At 44.5% G+C, this 14,997-nt stretch overlaps 1 protein-coding gene across 2 annotated transcripts in view; it reads left to right on the forward strand.

The window, feature by feature from the left end:
- Window positions 1-1,015: 1,015 nt before the first annotated feature.
- The window catches only part of ADGRF5 (adhesion G protein-coupled receptor F5), a 42,687-nt gene continuing 28,705 nt past the window's right edge, over window positions 1,016-14,997 (forward strand). For both annotated transcript variants that reach the window (XM_017813088.1, XM_017813086.1), the window contains exon 1: window positions 1,016-1,382. The gene's annotated coding sequence lies outside the window, so the exon portion shown is untranslated. The remainder of the gene's footprint in view (window positions 1,383-14,997) is intronic.

Here is a 14,997-nt window from a genome sequence, read left to right on the forward strand (position 1 = left end):
CACATGCCCTGGGCCATCTGATGGGTTGATGTTGGGCCAAGGTGCTCTAGTTACTCTGCAGTAACATCAGAGATGGTGCAAGGCCAGAAAAGACAACAGCAAGGAACAGGCTGTCCGGGGAAAGTGGTTGAGTCACCCTCCCTGAAGGGATTTAAAAGATGTGTGGATGTGGCACTTGGGGACACAGTTTACTGGTGGACTTGGCAGTCCTGGGTTAATGGTTGGACTCCTCAGTCTTTGAGGCATTTTCCAACCAAAACAATTCTATGATTTTGTGATTCTAAGGAAGCCATTACACTGTCCTTCATTTTATCAACATAAGCAGGACTGAGCTTTGGGGCACCACCCCCACCTTCCTGAGGTGTAGTCATTTGGCTGGTGCTTGAAAAACCCACTCTGGGAGCAACAATGTGAGGAAGAAGGACCTGTGCAGCAGAGTTTATGGGTTATTCCAGGGGTAGTAATCTTTGTGGATGCTTGAGCCTGCCCAGATTTCTTCTGCACCTTGACAAGGAGCCCTTGTGCCACAGATGCACTGCTGGGATGTTGATGAAGACAAGCTCCTTGTGAAATGGCTCTCCTATATTAATCTGCAGAGTATCTCAGCACCTCTTAGCATGAAATGCACTGTAGCTGAAAGTTTGAGGAGCATCTACACAACCTGGGCTCCAGATCATTAAGTATAGTGACAACTAAGGCTCTCAGAACAGTTTACCCTAGGGAAAAAGGAAAAAAAAAGTAATTTCTTTTAGTTCCGCACCCCTGATGACCAAAAAAGTGTTTTGCTCATCTTGAAATCACACTCCCCAGCAGCACTATTAGCACCCCCACCCAAGTGTCCCTTACATCCACCTTCCCCCTAAAGGCAGGAAATCACTTAGAAAACATTTCCCAGGTTCCTTCCTGGCCAGAGGTCATCTCCGTGTTTCAGACCAGCAGGAATCACCGTGTTCTCTGACACAACACCGGAGAAGGAAGGTCTGTCCTGCCCATCCAGCACAGTGCTTTCAAGCTCGCGTTTTTTAGCTGCAACTCCACCCCGTGCTGGTGGAAAAGGGATCAGTTCCTACTGATCGCAGGAAAGGGAGGTCACGGGGTTTGCTTGATTAAATCACCACAAGCCAAAAGGTTCTTTCTCTCTTCTCACTGAGAATTGCTCAGAGGCTGTTTAATTTGTTCCAAAAAGAAAAACAAAACAAAAAAACCAGACCCCAAGCCCAACCACCAACAGCACACACGGAAAAGCAGGTGTGTCTCAAGATCCTGGGAAAACAAAGGGCAGAGACTGAGACAGAAAGTGACACTTGGATGGGAAGTTCCCATCCCAGCACAAGAGGACAAGTTTGGAAAAGGCTCGGACAGGACCAGCACTTATCCTACAGGTATGGATGATGTGTGTGAAATGCGGCATTCTTTTAACCATTTGGGGCAGGTGAAGGCGGCTTGAAGGAATGTTCAGGGCCAGATTCTGGCAATGTGGTGTGAGCTTTGCATCAGCAGTAAACTTGCCGCGGGAGGACTGTGATAGGCACGTGTGTCGTTCTGTGGTGATTAGCTCGCAATTTTCTGTAGGAAACTTTTGGCTTTTCAGGGTGTGAATTAAGCCATTCAAGCCTCTGACAAAGTGCTGCTGCCTATTCGCTTGGCTAATGAATGTTAATAGAGGCTGTGATTAGTTTAAGCTCGGGGCTGCAGAGGCGAAGAGGGACGTACACGGAAATGCCGTGCTGATCCAGACTGCATTTATTACCTCCTAAATCGTGCTACAGAGTTTCAGAAAAAAAAAATCAACTGCAATAGCATCCAGATTTTTTTTCCACTTCGTTTTATGCTTACAGTGGCTGGGATTTGCAATGCAAATGCAGGCACTGTAATTTTGTCAGCTGTGTAGAGTTGTGGGTTTGTTTCTTTTAAGAGCAATCTCTTGCATCTGCCTTCAGTTTCATATTAGGTGACATTCGCTGACAGGGAAGAGGGACTTGGGGCACTTGTGGCCACAAGTCTTCAATCATCACATTCATCTTGTTTCCATTCTTTTCTATCTGTGTTTTGAGCTGCTTAAATGAAAGCCAGTTTTATAGTGTTCTGTTGGAGTGCTGATGTGCTGCTGCCAGTGCTTTGTGTCAGGGGGGATACAGGGATGCTTTCTGATGCTTTCACCTCTGTTGATTCCTTTATCCCCAAAAGTTTTGCTCCCTTTCCAAACATCTACATTTCCGAGCAGTACCCACTGTTTGCTTAAATGGCCATGATTCAGAAAGAAACACGGCTTTGGTGTCACCTTGTACAACCTTGTTTCTCTCTTCCCATCAGTGGGAAGGTGATGCCCACCTACGTGCACAAGGAGCTTTTGGGTTTGGGGAAGAAAGGTGTTAATGTTTGAATGCTGTAACTCTCACTTCCAGTGACAGTTTTATGGGAGGCAATGACCTTGCAACAGGCAAGGGAATAGCAAGGGAAAGGATGTTGAGAATTTGAAAGCCCGAGGCTCCATTTTTCCTTCCTCCGTCACTTGCTGTTGCATAATGAAAATGGTATTTCTCAACCCATAGATTTTCCTCTCATCCAGAAAATTCCTCATCATCGCTTAACCTGTCCTGAGATGTCTGGCAACATTGCAGAACAAAGTGATATTTAAGGAAATTTAGGGGCAAATCTTTAGCATCTGCACAGCAGTGACACTTGACTGAACTCAGTGATGGCTCAGCCAGCTCAGAAGGAACCTGGTGAGAGTATCTGGCATCTGTCATTATTTAGCTTCCCTAGATTCATCTGAGTTTGCCTCCAGTGATCCAGGTTTAAAAAACAAACAAACAGAACATGCTCTGGAAGATATCTTTGTCCTGATCTTCTCGGTTATTTTTATTTTTTTAACACCTTTCAGACGGGCTTAATAAAGCAGTTTTCCGACATCTGAATTGGAGACGTGGGAAATTCCTCAAACTAGGCAGAGCTTCCTCTCATTGTTGTAACACAAAGGACCAGTGCAGCCTTTACTAGAGTTCCTTTTTTAACCCATTCATCTTGACCAAGAAAACTTCCCTGCCGCTGCCACTGCTCAGGGCTGTGAATCACAGTTTGCCAGAAGACAGCAGACAAGCATGGATGTGAATTGCATCATCCATGAGGACATAATTAGTTTTGGGGCTCTCGTTGCACATCATAAATGAAATGCCCTTGCATTTGAAGCTGAAATTATTTGTTGCTGGAATTAATCTCAGCCTCTTGTAAGAATCATGGCTTTTTAAAGCAAGTGGGAAGAACCTACAATAAAACCAAACTCCTTGCAGAAAACCATTTCCAGTTTTCCATGAAACAGTTTCTTAGGACTGTGATCACCAGGAGAGGTTCAATTGCCATTCATGAGCTGATCCGACATAACTGCATGATTATGCAGAGTTTATTTCTTAAATGATCTTGCATGTGGCTCATCCTGCCTATGGGCAGTTACCACCCTTCAGCTAATCTGATCCAGCACCTGCTGTGCTGGTAATGGAGCAGCAGCTTGTCCCCCTTATCTGTGCTCAGCAACATCCTGAATGACGACTGAGCCAGCACTGGGTGAGGGCAGGAGCTGTGGAGGTTGTGAGAGTGGCCCTGGAGGGGTTGTGTTAGGAACGTGAATGAGAGTGAAGGCACAAGGTGGGTGTGCAGGAACAGGGAAAACAGAGATTTCAAAAGAAAGATTTACAGTGGCTTTGTTTTCTCTCTGATGGAGATATGGTCCAGTCCGTGTTTGGTTTCGTGGTGGTTTTTTTTTTTCAGAAAAGAGCAGCTCCTGCAGAGCAGTTAACTCAGTGTAGCAGGTTGTATAGTAATTACAGTGCTATATTTGCATGTTATAATGCGGCCTCAATGGACTTTGTTAAGGAATTTTTGACTACATTTACAGGCTATTCTGGGAGCTTGTGTGCTTGCAATGGTGGGAGATGTTTCACTCCAACAACCATCCTATGACATGACATGGATGTTGTAACCTTAATCCACCATCTCTGCACGTAGTCCATACCTTTTCTCCAAAATTCAGTTTATTCCTGTGGAAGCCTGCAATACATTCTGCCCCAAAGCCCTCCCCTCTCCATCATAATTCCCACCTGAGCAAGACAAACAAGATGAATGTGCTGGGTCTGGCTGGGATGGAGCTGATGTTCTTCATAAGGTGCTGTGTTTTGGATTTGTGGTTGAAACAGTGTTGATAGCACACCAGCGTTTTGGCTATTTCTGAGCAGTGCTTGCAGAGCATCAGGGATTTCTCTTTTTTCCACTGGCTCTGTAGTGAGTGGGATGGGGGTTGGGAGGGGCTACAGCTGGGAAAGCTGACTCGAATTCACAGAAAGGATGTTTCAAGCCATATAACGTCATGTTCAGCAATAAAAAACAGTGATGGGGGTCAGGGTGGTCTTTCAAGGTGGCCATTGCTTGGAGACTTTCTGAGTATACCTGTGGGAGGTGGTGAGACATTACCTTCATATAATCTTTTTTTTTTTAGCTTTTATCTTTCTTTCCCTTATTAATATTTATTTATCTCACCCCAATAGTTTTCTCAGTTTTTCTCTTCCTATTCTGTTCTCCATCCTGCTGGCAGGTGAGGAGTAAGTGAGTGGCTATATGGGTGCTTAGCTTCAGGCCAGGGTCAAGCCACCACAACAGAATATCTAGCCCACCCTTTAGATGCCTTCTGGTGAACCACTTTTGAACAAACAGAAGGTTTTTCCCAGCCCAGAAAAAAGCCCCTTTAACTCCCTTGTGCCTTCTCAATCATCTGAGTTGCACAAGGTAATACTTCTTTCGGGAAGAAGTCAAAGGTCGGTCACCTAATATTGACCACTCCTGGCACTGAAGTTCTCCATTCTGGATGAAAGGGGAGCTGAGTCTCATTTGCCTTTTAGGTATTTCTACAGGTCTTGCTTTATGAGGCCATTGGTGCAAGCACTGATGGGTTTTTCCTGCACCAGGGTCTCTCTAAACACCCTGTGAAGCAGAGACAGCAAATGCCACCCTTGTTTGGCAGCAGAGCACTGAAGCACAGACATAGTCAGGGTCTGCTTACAAGGCTGGCTGCTGCCAACCCAGGCTCTGCTTGAACCCACCTCAACAGGAAAGAAAATGCTGTGGCAGGCCAGGTTTGAGGATGCCTGTGAGTAGCAGAGCTGTATGCATCCCCCATTTAAATCTTAATACGAAATATTAATTTCCAAATGCCTTCCCTCAAAACATAATAGAGCTGTGATCTAGTATGTAATTTACTGTCCTCGGAAATTCCTCAAAACAGCAGAGCTTCCCCCAATTGTTCATGCACAGAGGAAAAGCTCTACTAGAGTTCCTGCTTCGGCTCAATCCTGTGACCAGAGGCTTGGCCCTCCATGACCATCAGGTTGAGTGTGTGAAAACCATCTTCATTCCAAAGATGTCCCTACGTGCCTTATGACAGGCTATTCACAACATGTCCCTTGCTCCTGAAACTGTTTTACTGTTCCTTCTTGAGAGAGAAATTCTTTAAATTCCTTCACGGAGTCGCTAAAATTTGGGTTGACTGATCCTGTGTCTGAGATCCCGGATGAGGCTGTGCATGCCTTAAGTGTCTCTGGCTGTAAAGCAGGACTGATGGTACTTCCTTCCTTCCCCTTGTTATCCATCCTGTTTTAAGTCTATGGCTTAAAAAGTCCAGTTGCTATTTGTAACCACTGTCCCTTATTGCAGTAGGGACACACAAAATGTTAAAATCATGGAATCACAGAAGGGCTTGGGTTGGAAGGGACCGAAAAGATCGTCTTGTTCCAACTCCACTGCCATGGCAAGGACGCCTTGCAGTAGACCAGGTTGCTCCAAGCCCTGTCCAACCTGGCCTTGAACACTTCCAGGGATGGGGCAGCCACAGCTTCTCTGGGCAACCTGTGCCAGTGCCTCACCACCTTCACAGTAAATAGTTTTTTCCTAATATCTAATCTAAACCTACCCTCTGTTAGTTTAAAGCCATTCCCTCTTGTCCTATCACTCCATGACCTTGTCAAAAATCCCTCTCCAGCTCACTTGGAACCCCTTTGGGTACTGGAAGGAGCTCCAAGGTCTCCCCAAACCCTTCTCCTCCCCATGGCTGAACAAACCCAGCTCTCCCAGCCCATCTTTATAAGGGAGGTGCTCTGTGTTCTTACTGAAAATCTGCCTTAAAAGCTGCCTTCTCTTTTTCTAAATGCCTTATTTATGGACAGACTTGCAGTGGTTGCCCCAGCAAGGTTCCAGCATCATAGTACCAAACCTAGCAAAGGGTTAATCCACCCAACTGCAGTTAATGGAAGCTTCCTTTGTCCCTAATGTAAGTACATGTGCTTTTGGGGGTGCTGAAGCAGAGAAGATTCCTACTGAAGTAAGACCTAGATTGCCTGTACAGTCAGCAGAAAGAAACACAAGGGCCTCTGAAGGCTTGTCTCTACATGCCACCAAAGTGGCACCAGCCTTGTCTCATTTAGGGCAGAATATTCCTTTTGTTGAAATGCAGGATTTACCTTAGGCCATGCTAGGAAACACCTGTCACAGCATGAGTTAACCCTGAGGCCATCTGTCAGGGCACAGCTCACCTCCATGTGTCTGAAGTCTCCTTTTATCTCTAAGCAAGGCAGCCCATGCTGTACCATTGACTGGGAATGGCCCCTGACCCATAATGTTCTTTAAATCATTTCTGTGAGTCTTGACATTGGCATTGGCTGAGACAGGGAACATGCTGACTATGGACTAGATCTCCTAGAAAAACAGGGCAGGCAGAGACCCCAGCAGGTCATCTACCCCAGCCCTGCATCTCATGTTTGTTTAAGCTCTCTGAAGGCACCAGGAGCTGGAGAAATGCCATTCCTCTGCCCAGCTCAGTGTTGAATCTCATAAGCAAACCTGCCATTAGGTGCAAGTTGTCTTTGCATTGCTGGTTTTTTATGCTGTGTGAGCCCAACAAGCACCTTAGGGATCAGGATCATCCCTGGTCTCAGCCTGAAATGTGATGTAATTTTGAACCAGGATAAGCATGACTGAAGTTTATTATTCCTTAAAGTCTTCTGAACATTAGTAAAGCAAAATAGTCCCATCTGGCTTGATGATAGTCTGTCTTGATCTAACACATAATGCCAATGATGAAGATATAAGAGTTCTGATGATTTTGAAAACATTATAGACAATGTTTAACTTCACGTTTAACAAAATTTAGCTTCAAGGAAGTTAAATACTAGCACTATTTAGTCTTTCTGAGTTATCCTGTGCTCTAGAAGACAGACCAGTACAAAAATAGTAAGGATGGAAGTGCAATCAGTGGAACAACATGTAAACAATTATTTTTTTTTCTCTCAGGCTTGATCATTACAGAAGGGAATTAAGAGATATGGACAGCAGAGACCTGTCTTCAACATTCTAGGGAATTTCCCTCCATTTGTATGATTCTGTGTGCGAAAGGTGGATGCTATTTTGTACTTCTACATTTTTATTGCTAGGTGTGACAGGGCAGGCCCTCAGGCAGGAAACTCCCGCTGTCCAGAGCAGGATTATACAAACTCCGAATGGCTGACACCTACACAACTTACAGGAGTTTCCTATACAGCCAGCTGTGTTTGCAGCAATAACCGGAAAAAAATCAAGAGGTTAATAAAATGAAATGAGCAGGAAGCATGCAGTCATCAGACTTTCTAGTACTCCAGTCTATAGAAGTAACCCATGTCTGGCCTGACTTAGGGACCCAATCCAAAACTCATTGAAGCCCATGGAAATTCCACTGCAGCAGATGTTGTTGGGCCTTGCTTTTCACTGTATTGATATGGGAGTACGTGGAGAGTTCCACCTTCCCTGTACTCAGACAGTGCTGAGCTTCAAATATCTTGTTTTGTTACTTCTAGCTGTGAGATAGGCCTATATCTAGCTGCAGATGCTCCAAAAAGCATGAGGAGAAGAAGGGAAAGTTCATGGTTACATCCCTTCTCTCATCCCAATCATCAGAGGTGAGCAAATGTAGTCTGGTGGGTGCTTTTCCACATCCTTTCAGTTGCATGCAAAGAGCTGGAATAGCAGGGTGGAACTCATTGTTTAGCTTTCTTTTTTTTCTTCCATTTTTTTTTTCTTTTTTTCCTTATTCCTTCTACAAACTCCAGCATGGAAGTCAAGCAGGAGCCCTTAGCTGGAGTTGAGAAAAAAACTCCTGAGTGGAGGTGAGGAAGAAATGCCAGGAAGAAGACAAGAGATGAGCAGGTCTTTCTTTTTCCAGTAAAGTACTGATTTAAAGGCCATTTCACTCTCGTTTCAGCTATCACTGTTTTCAGCCTGGCATATTAATGTGCCATGTGTCATGGACAGCATTCATCCCCTCACTTATGGTGTGCCAGGACATCTATTTGCACACAACTAACATAAACAAAAACTGCCCCCCTACTCCGCCCAGAAACAATACCTCTGCTCCTGTCCTAGAGATCCCTGAACATCCCATCGAGCTCAGCCCCCCACACCATGCTAGGCATAGAGCTGGAATAGCACAGTTGCTCAAACATCACAGAGAAAGCATGCCACAGCCTGTTTATTGCCTGTTGGAATCCTTATCACTAAGCAGTTCAGTTTGGAGTCCTTGATTAATTAGTGTTTATTTTATTTTTGTTCTCATTCAGATGTGTTATCTAAGGTCAGTGCAACTTCCCTTGTCCCCCCTTTCCCTTTTAGCCAACTCTCCCATGAAATATTGTTGTGCCTGGGTGTGTATTTCTTAAAGTCATTGTATGTTTTCTGTCTGAAACAAACATTGTCTGATCATCCAGCTTATTACGCACTACCCAAAGGTCATGCTTTATGCAGAGAAAGGAAAGCTCTTCTGTTTTGGCTGAGGAATAACAAACTAGACAGGCATTGAGGACAGGCACTGAAAACAAGGCTTTAGTCCCACAGATCGAGCCTCTGAAAATAAGTTCTATAGCTGTTTGAAAAGGGTAAACTAAGGCACTGTTGCTATAGGCTTTGGGCAGCCATGGAGCTGGACTGTCCTGTGCCAGTCACACGTCTCTCCCTTCATACCTTCCAACCTTTGGCAGCTCCCTTGCTCTTCATGCATCCTTCACCACCACAGATCTCACAGCACCATAAGCCTTTCATTCAGAATAGCTAAAGGAAGGCAGAGCTGTTTAAGCCACAGGAAAATGCTGGCATGGGGACAGCAGAGATTAATTAAGTTCAAAATATATAAAGCCCAATTAGAAAGACGCAGAACAAGTACCAAAGAGGTGGGCGGACTGCTGTGCTAGAATGGCATAGGATTCTTCAGCCTAGACAACTGATGGGGAATATAAACATGATGTATGCTGCTATGAGGCCACAGAGAAAATATGCACCATCCAGTTTGACAATTAAGGACCAAACCTGACCCTAAGAGTTGCAGATTCAAAGCAAGCAAAGGAATTCAAACCTCCTTGCTCTTGGGAGTTATGGATATGGGACACTCTCCTAGGTTTTCTTAGAGTTTACTTCCTTTGCACAGCTTGAGAGGGCATTAGGGTTGTTAAACACTAAGGACTTGCTTTTGCCTCCAGAAGTCCCTGTACCTCTGGTAGCCAGAAGTGGAAAGAACGTTCTGAAGATGTGCTGCTCCAAGCTTACTTCACTTTTGTGGAATTCTTCCCAAGGACCTCTGCTTTAGCCCATGTTGGATATTAAGCAACTGGGCTAAAGAATCCTTGGATCCAACCAAGGGCAAATCTGCTTATGGCATTAAGTGACTAGTATCCATTAGAAAGGATGGGGAATGGTCTCCAAGTGTGAAAAAAGAAGTAAAAGCACAGAATTAAAGGCTTTTACAATGAGACTTAACACAAACCTTTAAGGCAGAATATGGCAGGCTGACCACATAAGGGGCTGGTGGCCTCAGTGACTCAGGATGTGTCTTACAGCCTGAGGAGAGGGCCGAAAGCTGAGGCTGTGGACTGATATTCACCCCACAGCAAGCTCTGCTGGTTGAGGATGTTTTCCCTCAGAGTTGTTTGTTGTCCTCTTCCTGCTGATGCCAAAGGTGTGTTCGCCTCCACTTCTGCACAAAAGGAGCCACATTCCCAGACACAGAATGTAGAAAAGTTTCAGCCAACAGGAATAAAATACCTTTATCTGAGATGGCTGCATGGAGTTGGATAACTGTGTATTCTAAAACAGAAGTGCTTGTTCCAACTTCTGCATTTATAACCCCTTACCAAAGAAGTCACTCCAGGATGAGTGTTTCTTTAGGTCCCCTAATCAGTTAGTTATAGACATTGACAAGATCCCCCTCTGTCTTTCCTTTTCCAGGCTAACCAGTCCCAGCTCTCTTGGTGTGACAGAAGCTCCAGGTCCTTAATTATTTTCGTAGCCCTTTACTGGACTCACTCCAGTGTGTCTGTCTCTCTTGTACTGGGGAACCTGGGAGCTGAACACTGTGCTTAAGATGCATCCAGAACCAGAAAATCTCATCTTTGAGATGTCAAATGAAAAATGTTGTCCCAAAGACTCTAGAAAGAAGACATTGACAGGATAAGAGAGGCTTCCAAATGTGTCTGGCTGTAAGAGACAGAGAGTGGATAAGTCAGAAGGATAAGGTGGAATAGGCCAGGTTCTGCTGGGTGAAGAGAGTTTTTCTGAGTTAGGAAACCCATCTAAGGAGCCACAGGTCTGTGAGAATGTCTTTAGAAGCAACTGGCCACCAGATGTGGACTACCAAACCCTGCTGTGAGGGATTATACAGCATGTCAACAACATGTTATTTCTGTCTCTGGTAGAACCCAAATGTCTCTTGATCATGCTACACTGGTGAGGCCATAAAACCCATGCACTATGTGGCCATCACCTCCCTGCCAAAGACAGAGATAGTTACTCTGAAGAAAAGTCAGTTCTCAGCAGTCCTACCTATCTAAACACAGTGACATGGCTGTAAGTGCAGGTGTATTGTTACCTAGCCCCAGGAGAGAGGCCAGACAGAGGTCTAGCATTGGTGTGGTACCTTCCCAGACAGGTTAACTGTACAGCTGACCAGAAATTGAGACAGTGTTAATTTTGTGCCAGATGTGTCAGACTGTTTCTTATCTTCCTCCTTCCCTGAGTTAATGCTTAGCCAATAACTGTGGCAGTTGATGCTTATTCATGCAAGAATACCCTCACTGATTTGGCAGATCGCTGTTCTCCAGTGACAAGGAATAAGTCCAACTGTGAACTGTTCTGGGAGGGCTAGGACAAGGTTCCAGGGCTGGCTGGCACTTTCCAGAATGTGTTAAAATGCTCACGGAAAGTTCTGTCGGGCACTCTCAGAGCATTAGGAATGCCTGAAGGATGTGATAATTTGGCCATTCAGCCAGGCGGTATTTTCTGTGCTCTCAATCATCTGGCTGAGTGGTTCCTATTCTAGCTACTGTTCCCTGCAAACATGAGTCCTGCAGAGCTGTTTTCTCCTTGCAGGAAGTCCTGCTTGGTCATGGTATGATTTGAGCTTGATCTGCAGATAGCTGGGGCTGAATTATTTTCATTTTCCATGTAGGCTATTTGGGTATGTAAAAAGGTCATCACCAATTCACAGGAAAGCTTACAGAGAAATAGAAAAGTCATAAGTCAAGAAGAAAAAGTATGTATTTCATGAACAAGGATGGAAAATGTGAGTTGATGTAGAAAAGGATGTGAATCAGAGCCTCCTCTGGAAATATTGTTTGGGGGAAACCCTAGATAAGGCTACAGGTACGGTTTACCTCCTCTGTGCTTAAACTAGTGGGAATATTGTACTGCAGAGGTCCAGAAAGGAATTCCTTAACTTGTCTAAGATAGAATCATAGAAACATTACACTGGAAAAGACCTCTGAGATCATCAATTCCAACCATTAACCCAACACAGCCAAGTTCACCACTAAAACATGTCTGTAAGTGCCACATTTACATGTATTTTTAAGTACTTCCAGGCACAGTGACTCTACCACTTCCCTGGGCAACCTGTTCCAATGCTTGACCACTCTCTTAGTGAAGAATTTTTTCCCAATATTCAATCTAAACTTCCTCTGAAGCAACTTGAAATCATTTCCTCTTGTTCTGTTGCTTGTTACCTGGGAGAAGAGACTGACCTCCACCTCCACCAGAGGTAATTGGAAGAGATCAACAATCTGCCTTTCATCCCATTGCCACAAACTCCCATGGAGGTAGAATCAAAGACTCTCTTCCATGTCAGCAGTTTTATTGCCTGTTCTTAGAAACCTCCATTGAAGGAAACTTTGCAGATGCCCTGGGTGGCCTAATTTAATGCTTTTAAATGTTACAATTACACATTTTCCGTAATCACCAGCGTATTTAGCTTTGCTTCAGACTGTGTGACTTCGCTTCATCCTTCACCCAGCTGTCACTGTGAACACACGTCAGTCCTCTACCAACTGGCAGGCTGTAGTTGTGTCCGTATTTGAGTCTTATCCCATCTAAACCGAACAACCTGTTCACAAGATTATACTCTGATCATGTCTTAGCATTCGTAAGGCTCTCCTTTGGATGCTCTCCAATGCAGCAACATCCGGACACAGCGCTCCAGCCAAAACATCAACAGCATCACGTAGAGCACTTCTGTTATCTCCCAGGTCTTAAATGAAAAATATTTGTTAAAAAAAAAAACAACTAAGAATGAGATTTGCCTTATTTTGATCATCGTCACCGTGAGTTTAGGTAACAATCTTTGAGTGGCTGAACACGCAAAATTCAGATTCAAAACTAATAAGAATTGCAAATGGTGTAACAACCTGCAGTGTTGCATCCGGCTTCTGAGAGCTTCTGTCATCTTTTTATGCATTTAGATACACAACTGGATTTGGTTACACAAATTGCTGAGGTTGGATTGTAGAGATGAAACTGAAGTGTTAACAGCTAGGACTGGAATGAAGGTAGGTGAGTCAAGAGGGCTGTATGTTAACCTAATTTCCAAGTTGTTTCCTCGTTAACTTTCGCTTTGAACAGTATCTCTAATGTTGCACCTATGTGGGAAGGTTACACTGGTCTATTTTGTTCGTTCCAGATGAAGTGTGTTTGCATGCTTTTGTAACCGCACGTTTCCATTGAATTACAGGATCCGCGTAGTTCTGCCTTGTTTTGAATGAGTGCTCCTCATTCAGAGCAGTTGTCCTCTAACACACCTTTTGCTTGCTTTCCTGAGCCTGTGAAGGTTAAGTGCAGTCTCAGATGTTTAAACAAAAAATATTCTGGAGTTGAAACTTTAGAACTTTAAAATCCAGGAAGTTCACAGTTTCTGGTGACATGACAGTACGGGATTAATGAGTACAGGAAAAAACATCAGGATGATCAGGACATCCCCTGTGCTCGCATACCAAGTTGATTACATACCTAAAGCTCTGGCATTGTGTAATTTTCACATTCTTCTGCAACGTAAACCAAGATTTCTCATACCTTTAGGCTGCAGTTTAATGGTACAATGTCTTGAGCAGAAACCCTCTTTTAAGAAAGCCTTACTGACCTTCTTTCCCATTCCCACACCTCAAGCTGCTGTTGGTTAAAATTGTTGAAAGTCACAGCAATACAAAAAAGAAAACACCAAAAAAAAGGAGGAGGGGGTGAGGGGAAAGGAGAGTTTAACTCAGTCCAGTTTTCCAGTCAAGCGCTGTCAGTGTGGAAAGTGTGGATCCACCACAGCTAACTCAGTCTAAGCCAAGCCTGTCCTCCTCTTCACCTCAGCCTCTGCACTGGCACTGCTGCTTATCTAAACCTGCAAGCAGTCAGCCAAGGGAGCAACACTGGGTGAAAATAATGCAGCTTTTTCTGTAGGGATAGACTATGGACTCGTGTTGAACAGCTTGCCAGGGCAGAAAGTAAGAGGTCCTCTTTGTCCTTATCATCCTGCCCCATCTGCCAACCCCTGTTCCTTCCCCCTTCCCTGCTTGGGGCCACTTATCTGTTCCTCTCCTCACTTTGGCCTTGGCACTCACTGGGCCCTTCCTTCTCTAAGCTGATTAGACTTGCTCAGGTGAAAGCAAGCTTGACACCTTATTGCTGCTTTAGTTTCCCGTAGGGAGCATCAGTCATGTCAATTTAATCACCTTAAAACTGCTGGAAGAGGCTGAGGTCTGACTCACCACATTGCAGGCAGCAGCCAGTGACCAGGTTTGCAGACAATGGAACAGACCTATCTCATGAGTTAATTGCTGCTTAAAAAATAATCCCCCACAACATGAACTTAATCCCAGGCTTTTCCACAGACATTACACGAGCTCAATGTGTCACTGCCTCGCACACTGCTGTGGAAACAAATTCTGTTGATGAACTGGCTGTGATCAAACACTGTACGGAGAAGGGCCCCATTGTTACTTGGACAGATGGTCCCTGTTTGTGCAGTGGGTTCCTGGCTCCAGATTTTGTTCCAGGTAGAAACATACATAACACATCAGAGTTTCTCTTGGTTTCTTGGAATTTCCTGCTGTTTCCCACCTTTCACAGTAGCCATCAGAGCCATAGGTCTGCATCTCTGCAGAGCTTCTCCAAGGGAATAAACGTGTGTCCCCAGAGCTTTCCAGGCACAGCCCACAGCAAGCATGCTGCCAGCTCAGGCAGGGAAATCTTCAGGGTTTTCCTCCTCTATAATTTAAGTCAAAACCCACAAGCATTTTTCCATAGCTACAAAACATGATTTTGCTGCTTTCAGTCCTCAACACCCTCTTTTGTTAGGACAAAGCAGGTGAGTAACAGCAGCGGAACAAGTTAGTCCACTAATCTGCAGATAAGACACTGGAGGACTCAGATGAGTGCAGGGGGAAATAATGAGTACTACCTGATGAATGGTATCAGGAAATATTTCCTCTTAAAATGCCTTGTGGGTTTTCTGCAGTGGCATATCTGCTCAGACACACACTTGAAATTTGAGTGCAGGCTCTAGAGACAACTTCTTTTCTGGGCAGCAATAACTTGTTCAACTAATTATACAAGTTCCTGTGTCTTAATTTCTCTTTGAGAGAGCAGCCTGGGCTACAGTAGAGAGCAAAGGATGTTTAAGAT

This window comes from Lepidothrix coronata, unplaced genomic scaffold (assembly GCF_001604755.1).
Source record: "Lepidothrix coronata isolate B3197 unplaced genomic scaffold, Lepidothrix_coronata-1.0 Scaffold39, whole genome shotgun sequence".
In the NCBI taxonomy this organism is placed as follows: domain Eukaryota; kingdom Metazoa; phylum Chordata; class Aves; order Passeriformes; family Pipridae; genus Lepidothrix; species Lepidothrix coronata.